Source organism: Pollicipes pollicipes, unplaced genomic scaffold (genome assembly GCF_011947565.3).
Source record: "Pollicipes pollicipes isolate AB1234 unplaced genomic scaffold, Ppol_2.1 Scaffold_5724;HRSCAF=6776_pilon_pilon_pilon, whole genome shotgun sequence".
NCBI lineage: Eukaryota > Metazoa > Arthropoda > Thecostraca > Pollicipedomorpha > Pollicipedidae > Pollicipes > Pollicipes pollicipes.
This window is the reverse complement of record NW_023596746.1, coordinates 6,391,749-6,403,601: the sequence shown is the minus strand read 5'-3', so window position 1 is coordinate 6,403,601 and position 11,853 is coordinate 6,391,749.

Sequence of the window (11,853 nt, the reverse complement as noted above, 5' to 3'; positions counted from 1 at the left end):
TATATAACTTAGATATATATATATTAGAATATATATATATATATATCGAAGACAAAACATGCCCTCATTTACAACTGGGCCATAATTGGCGATTTTTTGGGAGGGGCTTTAACTATCAGAGTGCCTTGCTAACCCGTGCCACCTCCCCACCAGCCCGCCAAAGCTCTGGCTACGCACCTGTTCGGAAACCATGACAGGCGTTTCCGAAACTGTGACGTTAACATGATCGACAACGTTTCCTGGTTTCAGTGGGAGTCGACAAACACGACGAGCATGCCTTCATCGCCCGAGGACGACTCCCTAGTTCGAACAGTGTCCGCCAGGTGCTCCCACCCAACGGTAAGTACGCGGGTGACCACCCGGCACCGTCTCACCGACGCTCTGTGCTACACATCAGCTCCACCCCACGGCACGTTGTCCCATCAGTAACACTGCCACATACAGACCAGTCTGCCGTGAAACAGGAGCGCGCGTGCGATTGCCTCCGCGTCCGTGCGGGTCCATGTCGCCGTTCCGGGACGACGGTCCAGCCCGGCACCGGCCCGCGCGCCGCCACTGAGTGGACGTTCGCCGGCGGCTGCAGAGGCCGCCGGGCGCCAGCAGGCGGCAGCCGTGACGTCACTGTTGGCGCAGCAGGACGGCATCCGGCTGCAGCCACCAGCTGCTACTCGGCTTCTGCAACCGATGGGTCTCGCTCTGGGGTGCGTGAGTAGTCTGGTTGAGCCCCCCTCCACTTTACTTCCACGTCCGCGTTCAATATGAGGTATTTGGACAGTGTTTTTTTTTTTTTGGCTAGGTTAGCATCAGCCTTCGTCACACGAGATAACCACATCGTCCTTGGCGCAGGTCAAGTTAGGCCATACCGATGCAATAGCTAGTAGCGGATAGCCAAGTAATCGGCACCCACGCGTCAGAAGACGGTGCCGTGACATGCTTGTGCACGCGTGCTCACGGCCTGCACGGGTCACCATGTCGGCGGGTATGGTGCGGGCAGATGCTGCTAAAGCTGGTTGATGATGATGCTGGTGAACTGGCTGTACTGCATGCTGACGGTGCTGTCGGTGCTGCGGATCTGGCTGTACGCGCGCCGCGTCAGCCACGGCTGCCCAGCTGCCCTGGCCGACTCGTTCTGCTCCCCGGCTGGCTGCAACGACAAGCTCTCGAGGGCTGTGGGACGGTGAGTCACCGACTCCGACTCCGACACACTCTCGGACCAGAGTCGGATGCACAGGCGCATAGGGAGGTCTCCAGCGCTCCGTTTCTCACCGCGATCATACGTCTGCCGGCTACATCTGGAAACAAGCATGACAGTTGGAGCTAACTGACCTAGCTCACCATGCAGCCTCTCACTGCACACCGATCTCTCTCTTCTCTCTCTCTCTTCTCCTCTCTCTCTCTCTCTCTCTCTCTCTCTCTCTTCTCTCTCTCTCTCTCTCTATCTCTCCTCTCTCTCTCTCTCTCTCTCTCTCTCTCTCTCTCTCTCTTCTCTCTCTCTCTCGCTCTCTCTCTCTCTCTCTCTCTCTCTCTCTCTCTCTCTCTCTCTCTCTCTCTCTTCTCTCTCTCTCTATCTCTCTCTCTCTCTCTCTCTCTCTTCTCTCTCTCTCTCTCTCTCTCGCTCTCTCTCTCTCTCTCTCTCTCTCTCTCTCTCTCTCTCTCTATTCTCTCTCTTCTCTCTCTCCTCTCTCTCTCTCTCTCTCTCTCTCTCTCTTCTCTCTCTCTCTCTCTTCTTCTCTCTCTCTCTCTCTCTCTCTCTACATCTCTCTCTCTCTCTCCCTTCCCCCTTTCTCTCTTTCCCAGTGGCTGTTGACTGTCACCGGATGTCTCACCGTGCACACTGTGGGTCCGGCGCGGCCCCCTCACACCCTGCCCCGCACTGCCGACAGGAGACGGGTGGGATCCAGCTACGAGCGGATGATTGTGACTCCCATGGCGCCGGGTTGTGATCGTGCAGCCGACGCAGGTGACCGAGGAGAACGAGGACTTCGAGGGCCGCTCGCACTACCACCAGTCCACAGTGCAGGCGTCCAAGGCGCTGCTGGCCGACGACTGAGCGACATCCACCCGGCCATGGCGCCTCGGCCCATCGGAAAGAAGCGAAGATCACCGGAGGTCACCGATGGTTCCTGAGGCGGGTAGAGACAACGAGAGGACCGAAAGCCATCCGCTACCACCTGAGGTTGACGTGACGCTGCTTTTCCTCGAATCTGCCGGAGATCACGGCAGCACCGAAGGCTATCGGCGGTCATCGGAGGTAAACGAAGGTTTCCGAAGGTTACCGGCGCGCAGACTTAAGCGACCGATGTGCGCCCGCGGCAATGGGCACACGGTGTGCGATCTGGGCGACAACGCGCGGCGTCAGCCCGGTGGGGCGGCCCGGCGACCGTCCGCGGATGAGGGACAGCACCATCCAGAGGGACCTCAGGACGTAGGTGCGACTCTCACCGAGGTCCGCCTCGCGCGACGGCGGCGTTGTTGTGCATGGGTGTTGTCTGTCCGCCGCTTGTCCGCCCCTGGACTGGCGAGAGTGGGCTTATGGCCAACAGGGCCGCCCGGCGCCGGTCGGACGGGGGTCCTGCGCGGCTAGCAGCCGGTGATCGCACGGCCCCAGCAGCGCACAAAAAACAGCCGAGATCGTGCGGCCCCAGCGGTGCGCTACAGCAGCCGGAAATCATACAGCCCCAGCTGCCCCATCTCCGGCTGCCCCAGCGCGCTAGCGCAGCCGGCGATCATACGGCCCCAGCACCGCGCCAAACCTCTGCACGCTGTGCGCACATTCTTGGGAGCACACAAGCCAGTTGAACAGAGGAGAGAGCACGCACAGTTCCACACGTCGCTTCTGCGAAATTCGCTTTGTTAGGTTAGTTTGGTTAGCTTTGAGCATAACACACATTGCAACGTGTTTAGTCAACATAATGGAGCACCAAGAACGCAGGCTTCCGATCTGTCTACGTACATCAGGGAGATAACTTCCCATTCACATTTTTCGTAATACGGATATGGACAACAGCTGTCCTGTTCTTTAAGTGCATGAGCAATGGACTGCAAAACGAACGTACGTAATGACGTTAAATGTGCCAACTTTTAACTGCTAATGGCTTTCTTACAATGCAGAACGGTTGCACAGTTGCAACAAAGTTTGATCACAGGGTCTTATATTGCTGAGGCGGATATAGATCAAAACGATCACTTAACCGTTGTAATGTAGTAAGCACGTGTGCCAGTTCCTGGAGCGATGGAAGCTGTACTCATTTAACAAATTTTCAAGCCTTCATCAATGTGTGAAGAAAACACCCCACCGTTGCCGGATGTAAGCCAAGAGTGATGCAAATGAAAGTAGCTTTTTGCTATGATCGTGCCTAAACACATGCCACCGCTAAACCTAGCGGCCTCTCACGCATAGGTGTGCACCAAACCCACTTTCTGCCGGCTTTGTGCAACGGCCGAGATGAATGTCGGCTGCGACCTTTGACTCAGTGTGCAGTGCACAAGCCACGTTGTATGTCGTTCGTCAGTGTCGATGTTTACTGTGCAACCGAAATAATGCAACAGAGCCATATTGCACTCGGCGGTCAGCAGCTCACGAGGCTAGAGCCGGGATGGTGCCACCGATATTTCGACATGAAGTCTGGACTGCGATAAAGCAAATCGATCCCCAGTGACTTATGGTTGCATCGTCCATGTGCTTGTACCATATGAACTCTATCAATGTTATTGTTGGAATCCCTGTCAGCGAGCGCTTGGTCGCAAGGTCGGAACCAGACAAGGTCGCCAGGACATTATACCAGACAAGTGACTCGGTGCTTTATGTTTGACCTGTCAATTACTGCTGTGCGTCAGGTTGGACGTTCGGTGAAAGTCTGCAAACACAGCTGCCTGCCTCTGAACCCACAGCCGTCTGTGTTGAGCCGTGGGCGACTTTACCTCATCCTCAGGATGTGACTAGTTTGCAGTGCTACTGTTCCGTGCCACGAGTGGGTTTATTCTAGTCTTGCGGGGATTCTGCCGCTGCCTGCTATCGACAGCGTGCCGCCAGCTTACTCATGATGTACCGCAGCAAGGTCATGACTTGAGGCCAGGAGCCTATTCCAACGTCGCGTCGGTGAGCCGTAGTCTTCTACCTGAACTGTACTGTTGCCACTTGAGCTGTTGCAATATCTCCAGACTCTATTTTTCGTCACGGCGACTCAATAAACGTAACCCTATTTTCGATGGTTGGCGTTTTTGCCTCGTCGCCAGCGATGGTGGTGGGCCGAGAGTGGGAGACCCATCACCGCGATGAGACGCGGTGAGAGGCGTTAGCGATGGTAGTGGGCCCAGAGTGGGAGAGCCCATCGCCACGATGAGACGCGGTGCGAGGCGTCAGCGTGCTTTAGACAATTCGGAACTGCGCTGCTGAAATCACAGCGACACAAGCTGTTGTGTAACCCTCTCTACATCTACAACAAAATTGCGACGCAGTTCTTTTGGCCTAGTTATTAGAATTTCGCCAAACATAACTTTTGCCGACCCGAGTTTGAACTTCTGACCTTGTAACTTGAAGGAAGTGTACCAGCTTTGGCGATATTCTAAAAGCATGCTTTAGGGAAACCACTGGACTACTTACGTCTAATAATAGTACTGACGAGCGTCACTGCAGCACCGTCAAAATAAAATAAGGATATCAATTTCAATACTCTTTTTTTGTCCAAATCACGCTTTCAACGCTTTAGAGCAACGTCACGTCTCCTTCCTGCAGTCGCGATCACCGTAGTCATGGTAACCGTCATGCGTACCTTTACTGGCACAAATAATATAATGTTTGTGATTGGCTCAGCGGGCAAGGGCCTATTACCGAGAAGCGTATTGGATAAAATTTAACCCAGTGCATCACTGTGGACCATATAATTCTCACATTCCCAAAAGCCCAAATGCGCCTCGAAAAGAGCTACTGTGGTGAACGCTGTAAGGGGGACATCAAGGGCATAGCGTAACGTTTCGTTGAATTTGCCCGATAATAGCTTTATGTTCGCAAATGTTTTTGTCTAAAAAGAGCTTTCAAGCTTTCGTGGAATCAGTTCCACAAACATTTCGGCACATTAGTGTGTTAGGTACATTGTTAGGTACACCGGCACATTAGGTAATATCACAGGACACACACGTTCGAAAAAGCAGGGCAAATGAAATGCAGTACTCTCATAATGGTGAGCAGGTAGTCAAATGAGATTTCCCCGAAGGGTACGCTACTTCAAATAGAAATTCTGAGCTATTCGGGAGGATTTCGAGAAATCTGATTTATTCTGGGATCTGAAAAAATATTACCTGATCTGGTATTATACATCAAATTGTGCGCGTCTAATGTAACAATAAATGAAAAGTACAAAGTGGGACGCCCCATTTTGACATATTTCAAGCACCCGGGATACTGCGGTCGCGAATGTAAACCCTGTGAAACCACAATAGCCGGTGCTCTGCAACGCAACCTCAGCGCCGCGCACACCAGATCCCATCATCTAGCGGCTCTGGTTGTGTGAAGTGGTTATGCCATCAGCGCCATCACGCAGAATGGCCACCGTAGCCGACGAGTCCATAGACCACACGGGTGTCATCAAAGGCCACAAACATTGGAGGTGGCACTGTGACTGCGGGCCATCAGGTCATCAGGTGACATGTGACATCAGGTCAACACCGCCAGGTTTAGTGTGCAGGTGCTCGCGTTCAAGCACACGTGGGGACGGCAGAACGTCATTCATACCCATCTGACCTGTCCTGAAAAATGGTTCATTATATTGTATTGTATTGCATTGTATTAGATCTTTTGCCTATTCATGCTGTGTGACTTTTCAGGATTAGCGTCATCATGTACAAAGTGGAAAGCAAAAAGCTACAAAACAGGGCAGACACGCCTCAGGCTAAAATAGCGACGATAGTCCTGTGGAGCAATTTACAGAAAAACACCTATCGCAAGAAAAGTGGTTAGTCAATAGAGTCTCCCAAAAGCCTCTGCAGAGAAGTACTAAGCGAGCAGCTCTCAGGCCCTATGTGCTTTCAGCGACGTACGAAACGCGGACGGTGTCGGACGCCCAGTGACAGCAGGCGGCAGCTGGTTTCACGTACCTTCAAGTCATTAAAACAGCTTCAAGTGCGGAAAACATCGGGGATGAAAGTGATATGTTTTGAACGTTTGGTGGGAAGGTAAAAATCTCCACCACTGGCCTTAACAAAATACCTTAAAAATGTATGATGCATCGCGACAAACAAAACTGGAAAAATATCCATATCACCCTTCAAAATATTGTGACAAAAATGCATGCAGGTGTAAATGCTTTGTAGCCAAGGCAGGCGGTAACATTGTAACAAATCACAAGAGAGCTCTGAAAGACATGTTTGCAAAAGTATCTAGTGAAAAGTAATGTTTTGTAAGAAAAAGACGTGTGGTAAGGGCGATGAAGATACGCCAGCAATGCTGTGCTAAATAAAGCATTGCTGCCGTGTCTTTCAGCTGTAAATGCATTACTTGGACAGTGACATGATATTCTGTGTTGGGGTGCTTCAACTACAGCGTTCCATGTGCGCCTGCCACAGCGAAAATATACGCCTACTACAGCGGTCAGTATGCGGGTACCACAGCGGTCAAGATGCGCCTACTACGGCGGTCAATATGCGCCTACTACGCCGGTCAATATACGTCTGCTACGGCGGTCAACATGCGCCTGCTACAGCGGTCAATATGCACCTACTACAGCGGTCAATATGTGCCTATTACAGCGGTCAGTATGCTCCCACCACAGTGGTCAATATATGTCTACTTCAGCGGTCAATATACGTCTATTACAGCGGTCAGTATGCTCCCACTACAGCGGTCAATATGCGCCTACTACAGTGGTCAATATACGCCTACTACAGCGGTCAGTATGCTCCCACCACAGTAGTCAATATATGTCTACTACAGCGGTCAATATGCGTCTAGTACAGCGAGCGCAAACACAACTTGGCACAGTGACTGGAGTCGGGTGATCCTCATGCACTCGACGTGTGCATAAATAGGGCACTAAGTGCACGGACTTGTCTGACTTATCTGACGCTGACTTATCACGGGTTGGAGTCATCAAAGTTTGGGTTCCATGCACAGTCACGGACCGATTAAGCACAGGATTCTAAAATCAATATGGTCCCTACAGTTCATAAACAAAACATCCTTAACATCAAAGAACGGGTCATCGCCAATGCGAGAGCGTGGAGACAGTCCAACCGTGCGTTGTGTTACACAGAGAGGTTTGGTACCGGATGGTGAAAGCGTGTGCCCCGCAGCCCTGCCTCACCTGTCGTTCTGAGGACACGCTCACGGCCATAAATGCAAGAGCTTTCCAAAGCGTGCACCATCTAATGTATAATTTCAGTACTTATTTCCAAAAATGTAGCCTAGTGTCCTCCATGGAATGGAAGCATTTCTGGCGAAACAATGCGTTAATCCAGAACACCTGTTAGAAGTCGTAGACAGGTAGGTAGTTTCCATTTGGGATTTGCTCGCTGACAACTGGCACAGGCTTATGCTTTATTTTGGCTGCGCAGAATCAGCGACACGCATACCTACAGCACTCAATAAACATGCAGCTCGCATTTGCATGCTCGAGATCTGTGTGCACAAATCCAAGGATGCAGTCAGGCTAGTCGTGTCACGGGAGGCCTATTTAACAGTGCCTACAGGGCTTTAAAGCGGACTTGTTTTAAACAACTAAGGGCATACAATTACTTAATAGTAAGTTGTAATGAACATACAACACATACCAGATTTGTGACATGTGATCTTCATTTCCTTGCGGCGTGCTAAATTTAATTTTAAAACATAAATGATGATGTAAGCGCATATCTGCGCAACATACAAGTTGCAAACGTTTGGGTTTTGCAGGCAAATCTTTTACTCCGATCTGACTTTCTTGCAGCGTTGAAATGTGAACAAAGCATTGAAACGCGGAAGTTTTACGTCACTAACATTGGATCAATGTTAGAGACGTAAAATTTCCAGTCCGCCTTCTCCGACACCGGTCTCTGGATACAGCACGCCGTCTCCTAAACCGGAAATGATGATGCCATAAAGCTACGCACCGGGGTTACGGCCAGTTCATTGTCACCGATGGCCAGCCACAAACGCTTGTGTTTTGGATATTTATTTTCTCGCAGTCCTAAAAAGGGTAACTGATAACTTACTGGTCGATTTTGTGAATCAAAATTGTCGCGCCTGGCCACAGTCAACCAATTTTCGAGTGCCGTGAATTGATTTCATTTGCATGTGGGTATCGCTTTGATGAATATCCATACCCGCTAAACTGTCATGTGCGGCGAACTTCCCAATACCTTGATAATGCTCAGGGAGTATCCATACCCGCTAAACTGTCATGTGCGGCGAACTTCCCAGTACCTTGATAATGCTCAGGGCGTATACAAGACGGTTCAACTGAGACACGCGCCCGTTTGAACACGTACATGTACTAATATGAAGGTTTAAAATCCAGGTAGATGCGTGAAAACAAATGTTCTGAAAACACGACATGTTGTTTTACACCTTGCCAGAACTTTCAAGCAACTGCCAGGCTCGATTCCTCAGTGACATATTCTGAGTCCTGTCGCTCCGTTGCGAAATGCTGCATACGCCTCTGATGATTTTCCAGATATGTTCTTTTGCGTTACACTTTATTTTGGCGTCACATGTGTGATATGAGTTCAGTTGAAGAGTCATATGCCTGTTATCACCTCTCTTGTCCCACGTCCCACAAAGTGTCCAAAATTGATGGCCCGTATTCATTAGTCTACAACTCTCGATGCAATTTCGCATGAACAGTGGCTGCGTATCCGGGGACGGGGCGGGGGGTAGAGGGGTATGGGCGGCAGGGGCAATCTGCCTCCTCATCTTTTGAAGCGGGGGTAAAGGTATCTTTTGCTCCCTCCATAATTTTAGGTGGCCCAGAAGAGAACCTCGGTTATGTGGTAGAGCTTGCTTATTATGTTTCCAAAGCAGGTGTAGAGGACCCCTGCCCGGTCCATAAAGGGCCCACCTTGAGCTCAGGTGGGAGCCGTTTCGTGTCCGGGAAGGGCCCATCTTAGGCTGGAAATGGCCCAGTTCAAGACGGGAAAATACTCATGTCCCTTCCAGGCACGGTAGGGTTCCTTAATGGTCTGAAAAGGTTCACTGTAAGCTCAAAAAGGGTCCGTCTCAGGTCGGGAAAAGGGCCCAGCGTAGGCTTAGAGGGGGCCCTCTAAAGTCTGGAAAGGATCCATCATAAACTCATAAATGGATCGTCTCAAGTCAGGTGGGGATCCAGTGTAGGCTTAGAAACGGAGAGCTTGAGGCTCGGAAAAGGCCCGTCTCATTTTTTGGACCTAGGAAAGAGCCCATCTCTGGGCTGAGATGGGCCCATCGTAGGCTAAGAAAGCCAGTGGCGATGTTTCGGGGGGGGGGGGGGGGGCGGCCGCAAATTGTTCCCATGTATGAGGTAAGGGCCAAAACTATCTTTTTCCCGGATTTCAGGTAGCCCAAATGGGCCCCCGGTGGATTTGTGGAAAAATGAACTTATTGCATGTCATGCAAGTAAGCGTAGAGAGCCCATCTCAGGTCCGGAAGGGGTCAATTTCAAGGCAAGAAACCCCTGTAACAGTTTCGGGGACGGGGAAGACCCTTTCCGGTCTGAAAAAGGTTCATTGTAGACTTTAAAGAGCCTGTCTCTGATCAGAACAGGCCTATCGCAAACTCAGAAGGGGTCCGTCTCAGTTCTGGGTAGGGTCCATCATGAGCACAGAAACGCCCTCTCAAGCCTGGAAAGTGCCTACCGTAGACTCAGATAGGGCGCCTCGTATATCAAGAAAAGACACCTTTTAGACAGTCCCGATGGCTCCGTTGGTTAGAGTGCATGCCTTCCGATTGAACCATCCAATGCGGGGTGACATTGAGTCGATTTAGGCGCTCGCTATACGCCCTTGGCAGTTAAGCTTTCGCCGCCAAAGTCTGCCGTTCGCATAAAATTGCGCAATCGGATGATAGGGATCAGGGTTGATACAACAAGCATTGCTTCGCGTGAGTTCTGATACCAGAAATCCTTCGATTCAAAATGTCCGGACACAATATTTAAAAAGACTGAGAGAGCGGCCATGTCAGGTCCGGATAGGTCCACTCACACACTTGAGGCCAAGAAGAGCCTACCTCAGATCTCACAAGCCCCTTCTTACACCAGGGCAGAGGCCAAACTTATGGTGAGAAGAGGTGGGGGCCGCACACAGCGTGATAAAGGGCTCCTGCTGAAAAGGCATCCCCCAAAATCATCAGATTTGGCAAATTTTGTTTTGAGGAGCCCCAGCTTTCTTCAAGTGTCATCATCATGCCGAAGGATGAATTTGGTGAGGGATCCAGCGGATTGAATATTAAGGAGACTCCTATCTTTCGCGGACAGGGAGCCCGGTAAGTAGAACACTAGGGGGTCCATTTCCTTTACTGGTCAGGGTTGAAGGGGATTTCCGTTCCAACCTGACACCCGGGATGCTTTCCGGCTAATATTCTGGAGACACCGTGGCCGGGGCCCCCTGGTCGACCAGGAGAGCCGCAGAGGGATGCATCATGCATCGGTCCCCTCCCTTATGCAGAAGGCACCCAGACCGGAGCAGTTGATGTCGGATCGACGCATGGACCTCATTGATGTCAGGGGATCCCTTACCGACACGGGGGTCCAATAATTGGCAGGAGACTCCAGTCCGGTTCGTCGGGCCGCTGACCGACATAGGGTTGAGGTCATGGAGCACGTTCGTTACTGGGCTCGTGTCTGACACATTTCGCTGCCTTATTATAAACCCTTCCATTGCCATTTATACTATCTTTTTTCATTATCAGCGCACCCGGTCAACTTAAGAGGCTTGGTGCATGAACCCTGGCCGACCGACCATCCGATTGTGAATCTCCAACTAAACGGCAGAGATTTGTGGCAGAAGTGTAAGGTGTTATGACGCTCGTCGCGGTCCACTCTGCTGATCTTGGGTGGCTACTGACCCCGGCTGCGGGCCGTCGCAGCCAGGGGCAAATAGCGAGCACCGAAGCGACTAGAACCTTTAATCTAACCACCCTGGCGCATCTGAGCTTATGCAGACACTGTACTCATTGAGATACAATGGTGGCCAGTCGCTACCTCCACGGCCAAATAAATATCCTCACTGAAGTGTAGGGGCCCATCGGTTTGGGAGGCCGTTTGTTAACTCTTTGCTCCCCCCCCCCCATCCCAAATTCGGATGCGCCGCCCCTTGGTATGAACCTGCATCTGAGTACGAGATCTAGGAGACTCGCAGCACTTTTGAGCCCGAGCATGATGCACGTTTGCATTTGGATTCGAGTGTTACTTAGAGCCAACCGTCGCCGTTGGAAACACATACCTGAATAGGTAATACCGTGTCATATATTGCGCACTTATGTTAGCTTTGTTCCTCACTTACGTTTCGTCGGGAAGGATTGCAATTGCATGAGCATTAACGTCCACTGGCTTATAGTTCCATCGCTCCGGCCATTAGCTAAAGCGACGCGGTTCGACACAGCGCATTGCATCGGGAGGCAGCCGGGCATTCAATCCCGGCTGATAATGCCCGATGCAGTCTTAAAAGATCCGAATCTCTTCAACCCGATTGCAGGCGGGTGGTGAAGACCGAAGAGGCGCGGAAGTCCTGCGGAAGGTGTACAGGCGATCAAAACTTGGCGAAAACCTCATGAAAATGCACAGCTCGTCTTATTATGATGGTATATGAAAGGCAGCAACATGTTTACAGCGTTGCATACTGGTATCAAATTCATATTGTTGGTGAGTTAAGGGCACGTGAATCACGCTGGTTATTTGCGTTACGGTGGGA